Genomic DNA, 19,151 nt, shown 5'->3' with positions numbered 1-19,151 from the left:
ATGATGGTTTTATTCATATACATCTTTGATTTGACCATTCAGCTTAATTATCCCAAGTATATGGAAAATATGTAAATTCAGGTCATATTTTATTTTGATGAGGTGTCCTTGAATTATGGTTTTAAAGATCATTTCTGTTTTGGTTTTCTGCTAATCTCTATCACTTTGTCTTCTGTTTTATGTCTTCCTTCATTTCACTTGAATTTTCTTCGGTCTTTTTACTTCTATCCTCTCTGATACTTATTTATTTTTGGCCTTGCCTATACTCCTTTGTATATCTTGAAATTTAGTTTTCTTAATCTGAGAAGATTGTATCTTTTATTTTAATATTTTGAGCTCACATTTCATTTCTCACCTGTCTGTCATGTATCCATTTTTATTTTGAAATATTGAATTTCTAGTTTCTGGTGCTCTTTAATCTGCAATTACATTTAAGTCTTATTAGAATATTGCATGATAATTTTCCTCTTATTTTTCAAAGCCTTTCTAAAAGGGGCTTTACAGAAAGGATTTTAAAAATTATTGTTCAAAAGATTTGTTTCTTCTTTCCTAGTTTCTTCTTACAACTTTATATAAAAGTTGAATTCTTCCTTTGGTTCATCTTATATGTATTGGATTTCCCTGGACCCACAATATTTGGAGATAGTATAAGATTGAATGAATGAAGGGGTTTTGAAATCTTATTCAGTATCTTAGTACAAAATTCTTTTTCCCCATTTGTATAGTGGAGCAGTTTTTTAACAAATGGAGATTTTTTTGCTATGTTTTTGTGAAATATTTTGACACTGCCCTCCTTCACCTTAACCATTAACTTTCCCAGGATTACCTCCTCCTTCTAGAATGCTTTCTTCTCCTCTTATCACAGCTATCACCTTTCATGCCAAGCAATTGCTAAGACTCGTTTTTTCAACTACCTTATAGCTAGTGCTCTAATGCTCCAGATCTCAGGCCTATTGCCAGTACTTCCACTCTCCTCTTTTTCTGGAGATGAAGCCTAGCATATATTATCTATATTCTGCTGTCATTGGGACCCTGCTTTACTCTTCTCCCTCCCATGCATTTCTGCTTGACTCTGCTCTGCTGCAGATTCTGGAGACGATTGCACTGGTCTTATGTGTTTATCCACAGTTACAGGTAATTTTTATCTTGCAGTATTCTCTCACTCTTAATTATGCTATGTGTGAGTCCATAGGTAATTTTTTAAATATATTTTATTGATTTTTCACAAGAGAGGAAGGGAGAGGGATAGAGAGTTAGAAACATCCATGAGAGAGAAACATCAATCAGCTGCCTCCTGTACACCCCCTACTGGGGATGTGCCCGCAACCAAGATACATGCCCTTGACCGGAATTGAACCTTGGACCCTTGAGTCTGCAGACCGACGCTCTATCCACTGAGCCAAACCGGTTAGGGCCATAGGTAATTTTAATCCCTTTTCTTTTGGTCTACATGTTTTTGGTCTACATGCTATGATAACTAGAGAAATAAGAAGTTTTAATGTTATTGTTACCAAAAGAAATTAGGAAAAGTTATTAATAATAAATCTCTATTGTAAGTATTTTTCAATCTTCTCAGTCAATAACCCTGATTAACTAAAAAATGGCAGCTGAATCCTGGGAAAATTCCAGTGGTCGATATGTTTAAGAAAAAAACTTTGTTGTGATGTCATTTTACTGCTATCCTATGAGAAAATTTAGATGTTCCAATATTATTTCAGCAAATATCACTTATGGGAAAACCCTGCATAGGTAGATACAATTGTAATTATAGCCTTAGGATTTAATTAAATTTGATTAAAAAATGTTCTATCTTTTTAATAAAGCCCATTATTATAAACCAACTTTTTAATTTCATTTATTCAACATTTTATTACAGTTTTGAAAATGGGAAATAACGTGTATTCTGACAGAGGGTACTTTTCATGGTCTCCTGATTTCCCAGTCACTTGGGTTTGGAAACATGGACATTTACAATCCCAGTGAAAATTAGACTAGAAAATCCCTATTAATATATTGAAATAGACAGGATAATAAATGTGGTTGTGATCAGGGAACATTAATTTATCTCCCCAAAATGAAAAGTTTATTTTCTTTCCACATCATGATATTTTATTATTTTTAAGAAGTCACACATTATGAAATGCCTCCCAGGTTTATAAATGTAAGTAAGTAATGAATCACTCAGTGGAGCTTATAGTAACTGGGCTACTCTTTCATCTATCCAGCCAAGTTTTTATATGCCGTACACTTAATATTCAACTCAAGACAAGCAGGCAATTGGACAAAAATAAATTTTGAAAGAAACATAAAATTACTAACTATGTAAGAAACATGTTCCTATTACATTTTATCATTTAGCGAGACCAAGTAAAACAGGAAATATTTCTTTGCACATGTAATTTGTAGGCAACCAAATTAATACTACTATATATTCTAGCACAGTGGTAGGTAAACTCATTAGTCAACAGAGCCAAATATCAATAGTACAACGATTGAAATTTCTTTTGAGAGCTGAAAACCAACTTCTGGGCATGGGCCATGAAGTTTCAATCGCACTGTACGTGAGCACCCGCACGTGGTATTTTGTGGAAGAGCCACACTCAAGGGGCCAAAGAGCCGCAGTTTGCCGACCACTGTTCTAGCACTAAATTAATATGCATAAAATAAAACTAGTGACTCAAAAACAATAGATCATTTTTCTCACATTTTGGGAGTAGGTCTAAAGCTTTTGTCTGTAAGGGATTAACTTCATCTCTAATCATGACTACAACCAAACCAATGTAGAACCAGATCTCTTAAGGACAATGGTATCAGGTAAAAAAAGAAATACCTATAGTGTCTTATTAAAAGAAATACCAAGTAATGACACCAGTGATTTTTTTTAGTTATGCTTCACTTTAAGTGAATAATTACTTATAAAATCAAGATTACTATGAGTCTTCTATATGCCTGTCACTGTTCTAGGATCTATAACAGACATAGGTACTATAACACTCTGAGGAATAAAAGAAACATACCTGTAACAGTTACATGTAAAACAGAAAGATGATTATATAAAATCTTGTTCCACATGTAACATGTTCAAATGTTAAATATGTTACAGATAAAAAAGGATAATTAAAAATTTTAAAGTTTGCAAACTATAGAAATAACAGGAGAGTCAAAGGAGCCAAATATTGAGAGGGATATATAAATCATAACAATTAACCCGCTGATCCTGGTGTTAGTCTAGAGCAGCCGTGGGCAAACTACAGGCCGCGGGCCGGATCCGGCCTGTTTGGCTGTTCTATCCGGCCCGCGGAGCTGAAAGAGCGGAGGGTTCTCTTGCTCTCCCCTCCGCTCCTTTACTTTGAATTTATATTAGTTCACACAAACACTCCATCCATGCTTTTGTTCTGGCCCTCCGGTCCAGTTTAAGAACCCATTGTGGCCCTCAAGTCAAAAGGTTTGCCCACCCCTGGTCTAGAGTGAGGTTTTATTATGGCCAGTTCATGAGGTGATGAATCAAGTGATGATCCAGTGGAAAGAATTGAGGGATTATAAGCGTTAGCTGGCTGAGTGGCTCAAGTTGGTAAAGTAGAGCAGTTTCTTTAATAAATGGAGAATAGTTGCTCTATTTATTGAGACCTTCAACACTACCTTTTCCAATTTTCCTTCTTTACCTTAACCATCAACCATCTCAGTTACCTTTTCCTTCTAAGGTGACATGATGGATGACGTGTAAGATGATTGTGATTGGCAATAGTAGGAGCTTCACTCTCAAGATATTACTAAAGGGGGTAACTTCTAGTGAAGACTAAAATGAAACCATACTGTTCTGTGTTCAATACAGAACAGTAAACAAATGAAACATAAATTTCTAATATTACCAGTATGAAAGACAGTGAAAAGGGAAAAGTAAATGGAATAGAAAAGAAAAATATAGGTCTAGTACCAAAGTAATATATCAGAAGGTAGAAAAGAATGCAGGATTTTTACATTGTTGTAATAGATGATGTGTCTGATAGAAACTAACATTTAGTGTTTACTATTGCCTTGAATGAATTTACATACACACACACACACACACACACACACACACACTCAATCTCTGAGGTAACACAAGCCACACAGAAATTAAAATAATAATAATTTTCCCAAGGTCACAAACCAAGAGGAAGAAAAACTAGGATTTGAATCTAGACCATCTGTGCTAGCATTTGATTTTCTGGTCTTAAACCCTGTCTTGTTTTGTGTCAGACTCATTAGCAGGACCAAGCAGAGATCTCTAGGCGATTTTTATTCCAAGTTATAATTGTTAGTTCCTGGGACCCCCCCTCCCCCCCCGCCGCCATGAAGACAGTGCTTTTCCTATTTTTAGTCCAGCAAGCAGCAGAACGTGTTTGGAAATAGTTTGGAAAAAACTAAATTTTAAATGGCATTTCTAGACACGTAGTTCCTGCTGTAGTTACTTGCTGCAGTTGCAGCTTCCTTATTTGCATTCTTTCCTGTTTCAGGATTTTTTTTCTCTCTCTTTACATTTGACATACACTTTCCCTCTGAAGAAATCAAACCAAAGAATTTTAGAAGCTTTAAATTAATAATTGGCATTTATCCTCAAAATAACCATGAAACTGTTTAAAATCTTGGCATTTATGTTTTCTCTGGGACTCTGATATTACATTGAGAAAATAGGAGCATATGGAGATTTGTCTCTTAAGGGAAATATTCCAGTGGAATAAATAATGTCTCTGCACAAGCCTCACAAGAAGAAGTTTATTTCAATATTGGATAACAAAAATGTAAACCCTTTCACTTTTGTTGTCTACCACATGAGGAATAGATAATAAATAATTTAAGGAATATTCTTGCCAAATTCATAAATAGAACCTGAATAGATGGTAAAGAAGTTAAGACGTTGTTTATCAGTTTCAAGTTACTCTCACCAGGCAACTTTGCAGCTGGCTATTGCAGAAAGGAGTCCATTAAATATAAGGATGTCCTTAGTCATTTAAAAATCACATGGAGAACTTTCTAAAAAGGTCAGCCCACACCCACCCTCCCTCCCCTCCCCTCTTATTAAGATTTAATTGCCATTGGCATCATTTTATTTTTATTGTACCTATAGGTGATCCTGTTGAACAGCTGATGTTGAGAACCACTACATTAATGTGCTAGGGCTGCCATAACAGAGTGTCTTAAAGAGGTACTTTCTTACAGTTCTTACTGTTAAAAGTCTGAGATCAACCTCTCTTGTTGGCTTGCAGTTGGTTGTCATATCTCTGTACCATCAGGTGGTCTTCCCACTACGTGTCTGAGTCCTAATCTCTCCTTATAAGGAGACCAGCCATACTGGATCAGAGCCTACTCTAATGACCTTATTTTAAAATGTCCCAATAGAGGAGGAAAAAATGGTGGTGGAATAGACAGCCGTGTCCCGAGTATTGTCCCGGAACAGATAGGAAGAACAGCTGAGGGTCGCATGGGGAGTGTTTGTTGGTGAGTTGAGAGACAGCTATACTCCAGGAGATGGTGGAGGACTGCTGGACGGGGCTCCCCTGACCGGGCAGCCCCCACTACTGCTGGGTTCCTTCCCGGAGCCACCAGCTCGGACACGGAGACCGCGCCATCTTGAAGGGGAAAGTGGATGTTATTGGAAGCCTGAAAATCTACAACCACAGCACCCACCGAACAGCTGTAAACCCCAGAATACCGGTCCCCAATTGGCGCAAACACGTGGATTCAGAGGAGCTCTACACTCCACCACAGAAAGGTCAGATTTCACTTGGGATAAGGTGAGGTCTCTGGTCCCAGCAGGAGAGAGAAATGCGTGCACTGTGGGAGCTGGGGGACTGGGGGAAGTCTGCGCCTAGAAAAATCCGTGGCTGTTGGGGCTGGCATGATCTGTGAATGTGGAAGGGGATCCTCAGAGCTGCTAACAGAAAGGAACTCTTAAAAGCAACCCATTTTGATCTGACACAAAAGGACAGCCTAAAAATTTTAAAAGTGTGCCGGCTGCTTAAACCCAAGGGGGGAATAAAGACTGCACAGACTTGCGCACAGCCCCGGAGTTCGCACACTTATGCTGGTTCTTTTTGTTTGTTTGTTTGTTTTTTGTTTTTTCTTTTTCCTCTTTAAATCCTTGCTTCTGATTACTAAGCTCAATACATAGGATCACCCAAATGGAAGCACCCTAAGAGACTGCAGGGGAAAGTTGTATTTCTGGAACCTGGGGATCAGAGCGGGGAATAACCACTAGAGAACCAGCTCTGGGGCAACCGACTCCCACAAACCGGTATTGAGTGCCACAGGAAAAGCAGGATTTAAGCACTGGCTATAGAGGACCTATAGACCCAGAGGTCAATCCAGAAATACTGCCACCCAGAGGTTGAATCACAAATTGACTCTTGTGTAATCACAAATAAAGGAATACAAGAAAGTAAGACACACTGCCTGCTTAAAAATCAGGACTGGCTTACAACACTGAGGAGCAGTGGAACACAGGGAGCTGCAATACTGTCCTGACTAGGAAACAGGTGTGACAAACAGAAGAGTAGAGGAATTGAATGACCTTCAGTACTGCACATTTTTATTTTTATTTTCTTTATTTTTTTTTCATCTTTAACTTAAGAAAGTATTTTTTTCTTTTTCCTCACTTGATTTTACCATTTTAATTATTACATTTTTATTTTCAATCAGTATTATTACTACTACTATTTTACTTTTTTTTTTAAAGAGTATTTTATTTTCTCTTTATTTTACTATAGGATTAGTGTTCTACATTCTATTTTTATCGGCCCTTTAGCATCATTTTATGCTATCTCAACTTTACCTTTATGCCATCACTCTCTTCCTAACATTTCCCCTTTTCTTGTCCTGTCTCTCTTATCCTTTTCCTGCTTTAGTTTTTCCCTATTCTTTCTTTTTTACCCCATGTTAAAATTTCACCCTACTTATATATCTAATTTCCAATTCCCTGCTCCAAGTCCATACAGAACTCTCTCTTCTCTGTCTTAACTATCCAAAAATTGTTTTTCTCTCTGTCCTTTTGTTGTTGTTTGCTTGATTGTTGATTATATCGATTTTTTATGCTTGTCTGTGAGATTGTTTTGCTTATTCTTTTTTTTGTTTGTTTTGTTTTTGTTTGTTTTTTGCTGCTGTTTTCTCTCGCCTCACTTGATATTAGTTGTTGTTTGTAGTTTGTATTCATCTCCAGATACTTGTTGCTGGCATTTGTTGGGATTAGTGGCTGTTCTATTGGAGTTTTCTCCCCGTTTATATAGTTTTTTCCCCTTTTCTTTCTTATTCTCTTTCTTTTCTCTCTTACTTTTTTTTTCCTTTTCCCAATTTCATTTTGGCACTCCTTTTTCTTTTCTTTTTCTCTTCTTCTTTCTCTCCTATCCCCTAATTGGCCTTTCTCTGGTGGTCACCTTTATTTGGGGTTATTAATATCTTGAATACATTTCTGTTCAGTGCCTTGTGTGTTGTACCCAGTTGAGTTGTATTTTGTGCCTTTAAATCAATGCAAGAGAGAGAAAACTACATAACCAGACACCTGGAAAAGAGAGACCATGGGGAGACAAAGAAACAGCCTGAATATGAAACAAAAGCAGGCATTGCCAGAAAAGGAATTAAACAAAATGGAGGCAAGCAACCTGTCAGAGAAAGAATTCAGAGAAATGGTCATAAGGTGGCTGAAAAGAGTGGATGACAAATTTGACAATATGAGTAAGAACCAAGAGGAAATGAAGAAGAACCAAGAAGAAATGAAAAATGACATTGCTGATGTAAAGAACTCAATAGAAAGCATCAAGAGTAGACTAGAAGGAGCAGAGGACTGCATCAGTGAGCTAGAAGACAAGGTAGGAAAAAATACCCAAGCAGAGCAGCTTATAGAAAAAAAATTAAAAAGCAGGAGGAGAGCCTAAGGGAACTTTGGGACAACACAAAACAAAACAACATCCACATAATAGGGGTCCCAGAATGAGAGGAAACTGAGCAAGGAATAGAAAACCTGTTTGAAGAAATAATGACAGAAAACTTCCCTGATATAGGGAAGAAAAAACCCACACAAATCCAAGAAGCTCACAGAGTCCCAAGCAAAATGAACCCCAAAAGACCGACGCCAAGGCACATTATAATTAAACTGGCAAACACCAACAACAAAGTAAGAATCTTAAAAGCGGCCAGAGAGAGACAGAAAGTTACCTACAAAGGAACCCCCATCAGACTAGCGACTGATTTCTCAACAGAAACTCATCAGGCCAGAAGGGAATGGAATGAAATATACAAAGTCATGCAAAGGAAGGGTCTGAATCCAAGAATACTGTACCCAGCAAGGCTATCAATCAAAATTGAAGGTGAAATCAGGATCTTCACAGACAAAAAAGGACTAAGGGAATTTATTACCACCAAACCAGCAATGCAAGAAATGCTAAAGGGTCTGCTGTAAAAAAAAAAAAAAGAAAAAAAATAGGAAGCGAAGAAGGAACACAAGGGTAAAGAATAAAAATGGCGACAAATAAGTGCCTATCAATAATAACTTTAAATGTAAATTGATTAAATGCCCCAATAAAAAGACATAGGGTAACGGACTGGATAAGAAAACAAGATCCATATATCTGCTGTCTACAAGAAACCCACCTCGGAAAAAAGATGCACACAGACTGAGGGTGAATGGATGGAAAAAAAGTTTTCCAGGCAAATGGAAATGAAAAAAAGCTGGGGTAGCAATACTTATATCTGACAAATTAGATCTCAAAGTAAAGGACATAACAAGAGATAAGGAAGGCCACTTCATAATACTAAAGGGAGCAATCCAACAAGAAGAAATAACTCTGGTAAACATATACGCACCCAATACAGGAGCACCCAAATACATAAAAAAACTCCTGGAGGATATAGAGGGAGAGACTGACAGCAATACAATCATAGTAGGAGACTTTAATACCCCACTATCACCATTGGACAAATCCTCTAAACAAAAAATCAGCAAAGAAACATCAATCCTAAATGACTCACTAGACCAGATGAAATTAATTGACATCTTCAGAACATTTCACCCCAAAGCCACAGAATATACATTCTTCTCAAGTGCACATGGGTCATTTTCAAAGATAGACAATATGTTGGTCTCTTCAAATTCAAGAAGATAGAAATCATATCAAGCATCTTCTCAGATCACAGTGGCATAAAACTGGAAATCAACTACAATAAAAACAATCCAAAAAAATCTAACACATGGAGACTAAAGAGCATGCTATTAAACAATGACTGGGTTACCAGAGAGATCAAAGAAGAAATAAAAAACATCATGGCAACAAATGACAATGAAAACACAACAATCCAAAATCTATGGGACACAGAGAAAGCAGTCTTGGAGGGAATTTCATAGCTCTACAAGCCTACAGCAAAAAACAAGAAACAATGGTAATAAATTACCTAACCCTACAACTCAAAGAGTTAGAAAGAGAGCAACAAGAAAAGCCCAGTGTAAGCAGAAGGAAGGAAATAAAAAAGATCAGAGTGGAGATGAACGACATTGAGACAAAAAAAACAATTCAAAAGATCAACAAAACCAAGAGCTGATCCTTTGAAAGGATAAACAAGATTGATGAACCTCTAGCCAGGCTCACCAAGAGGCAAAGAGAGAGGACCCAAATAAACAAAATCAGAAATGAAAGAGGAGAAATAACAACAGACCCCACCGAAATACAAAGGATTGTTAAAAAATACTATGAACAACTCTATTCCAACAAACTGGACAACCTGGAGGAAATGGACATATGCCTAGAAAAACATAACCTTCCAAAACTCAATCAGGAAGAATCTAAACATCTCAATAGGCCAATAACTATGGAAGAAATTGAAGCAGTCATCAAAAAGCTTCCAGCAAACAAAAGCCCGGGGCCAGACGGCTTCACAGGGGAGTTTTACCAAACATTCAAGGAAGAACTAAAACCTAACCTCCTCAGACTATTCCAAAAAATTCAAGAGGAAGGAACACTTCCAAGCTCCTTCTATGAAGCCAGCATCACCCTAATACCAAAACCAGATAAAGACAACACAATGAAAGAGAATTACAGGCCAATAACCCTCATGAACATAGATGCCAAAATTCTCAACAAAATTCTAGCAAATCGGATCCAGCAGTATATCAGAAAGATCATACACCATGACCAAGTAGGATTTATCCCAGGAATGCAAGGATGGCACAATATCCGAAAATCAATAAACGTTATACATCACATAAACAAATTGAGAGATAAAAATCACATAGTCATATCAATTGATGCAGAAAAAACTTTTGACAAAATCCAACACCCTTTCTTGATAAAAACTGTCAACAAGGTGGGAATAGAAGGATCATACCTCAACATAATAAAAGCTATATATGATAAACCCACAGCTAACATCATACTCAATGGGCAAAAACTAAAACCATTTCCCCTAAAAAAGGAACAAGACAGGGATGCCCACTCTCACCACTCCTATTCGACATAGTACTGGAAGTATTAGCCATTGCAATTAGACAAGAAGAAGAAATAAAAGGCATCCAAATTGGAAAAGAAGAAGTAAAGCTGTCCTTATTTGCAGATGACATGATATTGTACTTAAAAAACCCGAAAGACTCCATCAAAAAACTAATAGACTTAATAAATTAATTTGGCAATGTAGCAGGATACAAAATTAACGCCAAGAAATCTATGGCATTTCTATACACCAATAGTGAACTTACAGAAAGAGAGACTAAAAAAGCAATCCCTTTTACCATCGCACCAAAAAAATTAAGATACCTAGGAATAAACTTAACTAAGGAGGTAAAAGACCTATATGCGGAAAACTATAGGACACTGAAAAAAGAGATAGAGGAAGACGTAAACAGATGGAAGAACATACCATGTTCAAGGATTGGTAGAATCAACAACATTAAAATGTCCATACTACCCAAAGCATTCTATAGATTCAATGCACTCCCCATTAAAATATCAACGGCATATTTCAGAGACCTAGAGAGAACTCTCCAAAAATTCATCTGGAATAAAATAAAGACCCCGAATAGCCACAGCAATCCTGAGAAAGAAGAACAAAGTAGGTGGGATCTCAATACCAGTTTTCAAGCTGTACTACAAAGCCACTGTACTCAAAACAGCCTGTGACTGGCACAAGAACAGACATATAGACCAGTGGAATAGAATAGAGAATCCAGATATCAACCCAAACCACTATGCTTAATTAATATTTGACAAAGGAGGCATGAACATACAATGGAGTCAAGACAGTCTCTTCAATAAATGGTGTTGGGAAAATTGGACAGATACATGCAAAAAAATAAAACTAGACCACCAACTTACACCATACACAAAAATTAACTCAAAATGGATACAGGACTTAAACATAAGACAGGAAACCATAAAAATATTAGAGGAATCCACAGGCAGAGAAATCTCAGACATATGCCGAAGCAATTTCTTCAACGATACCGCTCCTAGGGCAATGGAAGCTAAAGAGAAAATAAATGAATGGGACTACATCAAAATAAAAAGCTTTTGCACAGCAAAACAAACCATCAACAAAACAACAAGAAATCCCACTGCATGGGAGAACATATTTGCAAATGTTATCACTGATAAAGGTTTAATCTCCAACATCTACAGGCAACTTATACAACTTAATAAAAGGAAGATAAATGATCCAATAAAAAAATGGGCAACAGACCTAAATAGAATCTTTTCGAAAGAAGACAGAAGGAAGGCCAAGAGACACATGAAAACATGCTCAAAGTCTCTAATTATCCGAGAGAGCAAATCAAAATGACAATGCGTTACCATCTCATACCTGTCAGAATGGCACCCATCAACAAATCAACAAATGACAAGTGCTGGTGAGGATGCAGAGAAAAAGGAACCCTCATGCAATGCTGCTGGGAATGCAGACTGGTGCAGCCACTGTGGAGAACAGTATGGAGTTTCCTCAAAAAACTAAAAATGGAGCTCCCGTTTGACCCAGTTATCCCACTTCTAGGAATATATCCCAAGAAACTAGAAACAACAATCAGAAAGGATATATGCACCCCTATGTTCACAGCAGCACAATTCACCATAGCTAAGATTTGGAAACAGCCTAAATGCCCATCAGCAGATGAGTGGATTAGAAAACTATGGTACATCTACACAATGTAATACTTCGCTGCTATAAAAAGCAAGGAATTCTTACCATTTGCAGCAGCATGGATCGATCTGGAGAGTATTATGATAAGTGAAATAAGCCAGACAATTAAAGAAAAATACCACATGATCTCACTCATTTATGGAAAATAAAGAACATTATAACCCGATGAATAAAAAGATAGATAGTAAAGCACCGAACAGACTGTCAAATTACAGTGGGAAGGCTGGGGAGTGTTGAGGAGGGAGGGAATTAGATCAACCAAAGGACTTGTATGCATGCATATAAGCACACCAATGGACATAAGACACGGGGGGGCGGGGGCAGTAGGATGAGGGCATGGGACAGGGGGTAGGGGAGGCTGGGGGAAGGTCAATGGGGGGAAAAAGGAGATATATGTACTAATATATGTAATATTTTAAACAAAAAAATATTTAAAAAAAAAATAAAATAAAATGTCCACAATATAGTTACATTCTGAGACACTGAGGGTTAGGACTTCAATACATGAATTTGGCAGGGACACAAGTCCATAGCAACACATCTAGAATGTGATCAGTCAGGAATGAATAACATGCAACTAGAAGTTTTAAAATTATATATTCTTTTTAATAATTAATTTTGAAGATAAAACTGTTATTTACATTAAGGAAAATCACTATGGAATGCCTGTGCCATGATATTCCTAAATCTTTTATAATGAGATGAGCCAGAGAAATTTATACTGGACATGAATGTAGTTTAGAAATTTATAGTACTAGAATACTCTTTTTTTGTTGTTGTTTTTTAACATTTGACTGATAATTTTCTATCTCCACAGCAACCATTTTCACAACTCTAGGACTACAAAGTAAAAGCTTCAGATAAAGCATTGTAAAGGTGGTAATTTGAATACCCTCCCCCCCAAAAAACCCTCATTGAGATGCCTGTCATCCACAGAAATCAACTAATTCATAGATGAAGACTAGAGGCATCTGGAGTTATGAAACACTGAGCGGCTACTAATGGATTGCAGGTATTGGTCACATAGCAACACTGGTAAATGCCCCAGGGATTGGCTTCACATGTTAACCAACTAGGACTATTTTTAAAATTCATTTTTCTGGGTAATTAAAAAGAATTAAATAGGTATTGGATTCAGGTGTAAGTATTTTGAGGTGATTGCATGTGTAACCAAGTTTGAAAATACTAATTTAAAGTTCTAACAGAAAGCACTGGAATATAGTTGCCTCTGTTAGTCAGAAGATATTTCTAGAATAACTGCCACAATCACCTCTCCTAAAGAGAAACAACTATAGCCAAGTGGATGGAAATTTGAAAATGAGGCCACACCTAAATTTACCATTTCAAGTATAAATTTAGATAGGCAAAATCTATAATAATAAAAGCGTACTATGCTAATTAGACCGGATGACCTTCTGGATGAAGCTGGGGCTGCAAGGGCCAAGTCCCTTGCATGAATTTCGTGCATTGGGCCTCTAGTATTACATAAAACCAAACACTGTACACAGCCTAGCTGGTGTAGCTCAGTGGTTGAGCAACGACCTATGAACCAGGAGATCACGGTTCCATTCCTGGTCAGGGCACATGTTCCGGTTGTGAGCTTGATCCCCAGTAGGGGGTATGCAGGAAGAAGCCAATCAATGATTCTCTCTCATCATTGATGTTTATATCTCTCTCTCCTCTCCCTTCCTCTCTGAAATCAATAAAAAATGTGTTTTTTTAAAAACAAAAACACTGTACAATGTTAACAAACTCTAAATGGAAAGCAGCCCTTTCCTATCAATAATCCAAATCTCCAGAGCAAACAATGTATTTTTAAAAATTATACTTGAGTTTATTTCCAACCTATTTCCCAGTTTTCTAGCTTAGTGCCACAACACTAAACATCATTCTCTGTGACAGCTTTGAGACAATGCCAGAAATCCTATGTCCACTAAAAAATGAGTTTATAGAACTATAGATTTTACTATGCTGCATCAGATGATGAACAATATAACATGAAGAATTTTAAAAAGCCATTGCTATTGCTTACATATTTATTCTCTCCATCTTGAGTATTTTTAATATTTTTCTTTACTAACAATGTATTCTTACAAATCAAATTAATTGAAATATACTATCCACCAATAAAGTTTTCAATTTAAGTGAAGGGTTCAAGGAGTTTTGACAACTATAAGCACCACCATAACCAAAGAATAGTTCCATCACCACTGAAAGTCCCTTGGTACCCTTTCCCAGTCAGTTCCCCAACTTCTGTTCTCCCAAAGACTGATTGAATTTCTGACTATATATATTAGTTTTAGTTTTGCATTTTCCAGAATTTCATATGAATGGAATCATTACAGTAAGACTTAATTTTTATTCCTGACTTTTTTCACCCAGCATACTCTGGGTTTTTTAAAATGTATTCAGTCTTGTGATGTGTATCAGTAGTTTGTTCTTTTAATTACTGCATAATATTTCATTATATAAACATACCAAAGTTAATATATTTATCCAATAACCTGCTAATGAATATTTAAGCTTTTTTTAGTTTGAGGCTATGATAAATAAACTTGACATGCACATCCTTGTAGAATTCTTTGCTGTACATATATTTTAATTTTTCTTAGATAAATAACTAAGAGTAGAATGGATGGGTAGTATATTAGTCTGCTAGGGGTCGTGTAACTAAGTACCACAAACTTGGTGGCTTAAGCAACAAAGTGTATTGCCTCACAGTTCTGGAATCTAGGAGTATGAGATCAAGGTGTCAGCAGGACTGATTCCCTTTGAGGATTATGAATGAGAATCTATTTTATGTTACTCTCTTAACATCTGGTGGATTGCTTAATTTTCTCTTAAACATAAGACCAGATATTTACAAGCTTATTTTTTATATTTAAAAAAAATTCAGGGGATTAAAAGAAATGCTTCTTACTTATAGACTCTCATAAATGTAGAAAGATAATAGCTGTAGTCTATATAACCTCTCACTTCAAAGACCTTACAAATATGCAAGTCTCATTTATTTTTGGGTTCTCTGCTTTTTGTAAAAATGCCCTCCAGGCACAAGTTGCCCTCACACTTCCTTGATACTCTAACATATTTCTGTTCTCTTCTTTGGCTCTTTCGTTGATTAATTGGATTTATCCTTTATATTGCTTTTATTATGTTCATGTTTCATCTTGTTTTAACTTCTGGAATATTAATTAGACTTTATCTTTGAACTCTTCTTTTATTCTATATATTTTTAAAATTCAGCAGTCATATTCTAAATTTCTAAGAATTCAATTTCTAAAAATCCATAAAAATTCTAGAAAAAAAAAAAAACCAGGCAGTTAAATCTCAAACATCTTTCATAGTAATATTTTTGCCAATATATCTCCTTGGTCAATGAAAACAAAGAAAAAAGTAAACAAATGGGACTACATCAAACTAAAAAGAAAGGAAAGGAAACCATCAATAAAGTGAAAAGGGAACCCACTCTAGGAAATAATATATTCGCCAATGACACATCTGATAGGGGTTAATTTCCAAAATATATATAAAGAACTTATACAAGTCAACATCAAGAAGACAAACAACCCAATTAAAATATGGGCAAAGGATCTGAATAGACATACAGTCATACCAAAGAGGACATTACAGATGACCAATAGATATACGAAAAAAAAATGCTCAACATCACTAATCATCAGAGAGATGCAAATTAAAGCCACAATGAGATATCACCTCACGCCTGCCAGAACGGCTACCATCAATAAGTCAACAAACAATAAGTGCTAGTGAGGATGTGGATAAAAGGAAACTTTAGCCCTAGCTGGTTTGGCTCAGTGGATAGAGCCTTGGTCTGTGAACAAAGGTGTCCCGGACTCAATTCTGGTCAAGGGCATGTACCTCGGTTGTAGGCTCCTCCCCTGCCTGGGCCCTCCTTGGTGCTAATGAAGGAGGCAACCAAACAATGTGTTTCTCTCACATCAATGTTCTCTCTGTCTTTCCCTCTTTCTTCCACTCTCTAAAAATCAATGGAAAAATACCCTTGAGTGAGGATTTTTAAAAAAAGAAGAGTGAAAAAAGGGAACCCTAGTGCACTATTGGTGGGAATGCAGACTGGTGCAATCACTGTGGAAAATAGTATGAAGTTTCCTCAAAAAAATAAAAATGAAACTGCCTTTTGACCCAGCAATCCCACTTCTGGGAGTATATTCTAAGTATCGAAAACACCAATCAAAAAGAATATATGCACCCCTGTGTTCATAGCAGTGTTATTTAAGTAGCCAAAATCTGAAAACAGTCCAAGTGCCCATTGGTAGATGACTGAATAAAACAGCAATGGTAGCTGGTTTGGCTTAGTGGATAGAGCATCAGCCTGCAGACTGAAGGGTCCTGGTTTCAATTCCAGCCAAGGGCACATGCCTGCGTTGCACAGGCTCAATCCCCAGTGGGGGCGGTGCAGGAGGCAGCCAATCAATGATTCTCATCATTGATGTTTCTATCTCTCTCTCCCTCTCCTTTCCTCTCTGAAATCAATAAAAGAAATATATTTTTTAAAAAAACATTTTGGTACACTTACACAATAGAATACTACTCAGCTGTAAAAAAAAAAAAAAAGGAAATCTTACCTTTTGCGACAACATGGATGGACCTGGAGATTATTATGCCAAGTGAAATAAGACAGTCAGAGAAAAACAAATACCATATGTTCTCACTTATATGTGGAATCTAATGAACAAAATAAATAGACAAACAAAATAGAACCAGAAGCATGGATACATAGAATAGACTGTCAACTGTCAGAAGGGAGGGAGAAGAGGGAAACTGAATGAAAGAAAGTGAAGGGATTAGCCAAAGAGCATATACACATAACCCACAGACACAGACAACAATGTGGTGATGGCGAGAGGGAAGGTGGGGCATGGGCTTGGTGGAGGCGGGCAAAGGGGACGAAATGGAAACATCTGGAATGTGTTAACAATAAAAATAAAGAAAAACAAATAAATAAATAAAATTAAAGTGGGACTTATAATTTTTACTACAACAAAAAAATAAATGAAATGATCATATTATTTCAAGCTTTGTATTCAAATTGTAAAGCAATTAAGTTTTCAAATAGTGCCCTTATCCATTACAACTTTACTTCCCCAAACTTAAAGTTCTGCTGATAGTAAATTTAGAAAAAGACAATAAAATGAAACAGGACAGAGATTATGAAAGCCCTTTGTAAAATTTAAATCATTTTGAAGCATATTATTACTATAACCTTAAAAACCAATCTGCTGACTTTTCTTTGGTCTCTCATTGAAATTTATATACACATTCCACTTACAATATAAACTGTTTTCTCCATTTTTCTACTATATTATCTGCTTGACATTGGAAAATGTATTTAACCTCTTTGTTTCTCAGTTTCTTTTTAGTGAAATGGACCTACTTTGAGAGGGTTGTTGTGAGAAATAAAAATGAGATTGTGCAATAAAAGCTTTAGTATTATTTGCTAGTATAAGTGAGTATGCAATATTGTGAACTATTTTTGGCAGAAAAAAATGTAAAAAGAAGATAAAAGGAGTGGCATTCTAGGTGGAAGGAATGTTATGAATCAAAAGCACAGAAGCAGAGCTTAGCCATGCCCAGTGATTGGCAGGAGCTGTCAGGCTAGAATGCTGTCATGGGGAATAATGCCTAATGATGATTCATGGGGATTTTGTGAAGCCATACTAAAGTCTGGATGTCTGGATTTTAACTTAGTGCATGGTAGAGAGCTTCTGTTTGTTTTTTTTCTTGTTTTAATTTTAATAATATTAATTGAAATGATCAAAGAAATATTTTAGGAAGCCTTATCTGGAGGATTTAGATGTTAGAAACCAGACAACAGTCCACAAATGGAGTTCTTATGCTAAGCCACATGTCATCAAACCAGGATCTAGCTTAATTACAGTGTTGGTTCTCCCAGAAATCAAATCTTAAACCAGTCAATCAGGAATCACCTGATCAGCATTAGTAAGGTAATCTGCTTGATAGACCCCAGTCGTCCCCTAAAGAAAAGTGACCTTGCAATAACGGACTTGCTTTTTTTGCCTGATATAACCTCCTTGTCCTGCTCCCTTCTACTTACAAGGGTCTTTCATTTTGTACAGCTCCCCAGAGCCCCCTTCTATCTGTTAAATGAGATTTTGTTGCCCAATTCATGAATTGTTGAATAAAGGTAATGAGATCTTTAAAATTTACTCAGTTGAAATATTTTAAATGTAAAATGTGGATGTTGGAGATCAGTTAGGAAATGTTGAATGGGAAAATGGGTTAATGGTATTTACTGGGTCACAAAGCAATATAAGTAGAATCCTTTTAGAGGCAATTTAGTATGTTCTTTCTCCATCCTTAAATTTTATGTTAGAGGATATCAAAGTATAAAATCAACTAATGATTTACTCAGGTCACACAACTGGTTCCATCAGGTCAAACATAGAACACAATTTTCATGTCCCCACATCCTTGCTGTTTCCATGACACCAAGCTATCTCAATTCAGCAGGCGCACATAAAAAATACACTATGTTCAGGGCACTCCTGAGGTTGCCTCAGGTATTCTGAAGGAAACACCTGAATTGTAAAACTCATAGCTTACACTACTATGCTTTTGATTCAGAACATTTGAAGATATAGCAGACATTATTTCACAAATTTGAAAAGACTTAAATACTGCTAGTGACTCCATGTCTAGCAACTTAAAAATGTCCATTTATATTATCTGTCAACAAAAAAGATTTTCAAAAGTATACTCAATTCTGAATCCTATGGAGTTACTAGTTAGAGCATTCACTTGGTCATTAAATGTAAGGCTAGGCTTGGACATGGTTTTCACTGAGCAGAATACAGGACATGGATGGTAATCGGCTGTTTCTTTGATGTCTGCAGCCAAAGTTAATGACCTTGTTTCTGGATATCAGACAAAACAAACCAAAAACAAAAAACTTGATTTGGAAATTTTTCTTTGAGTTATTCTGAAAATGTCATTAATGCCTA

This window comes from Plecotus auritus (genome assembly GCF_963455305.1).
Source record: "Plecotus auritus genome assembly, chromosome: 4".
In the NCBI taxonomy this organism is placed as follows: domain Eukaryota; kingdom Metazoa; phylum Chordata; class Mammalia; order Chiroptera; family Vespertilionidae; genus Plecotus; species Plecotus auritus.
Note: the sequence above shows the minus strand (reverse complement) of the source record.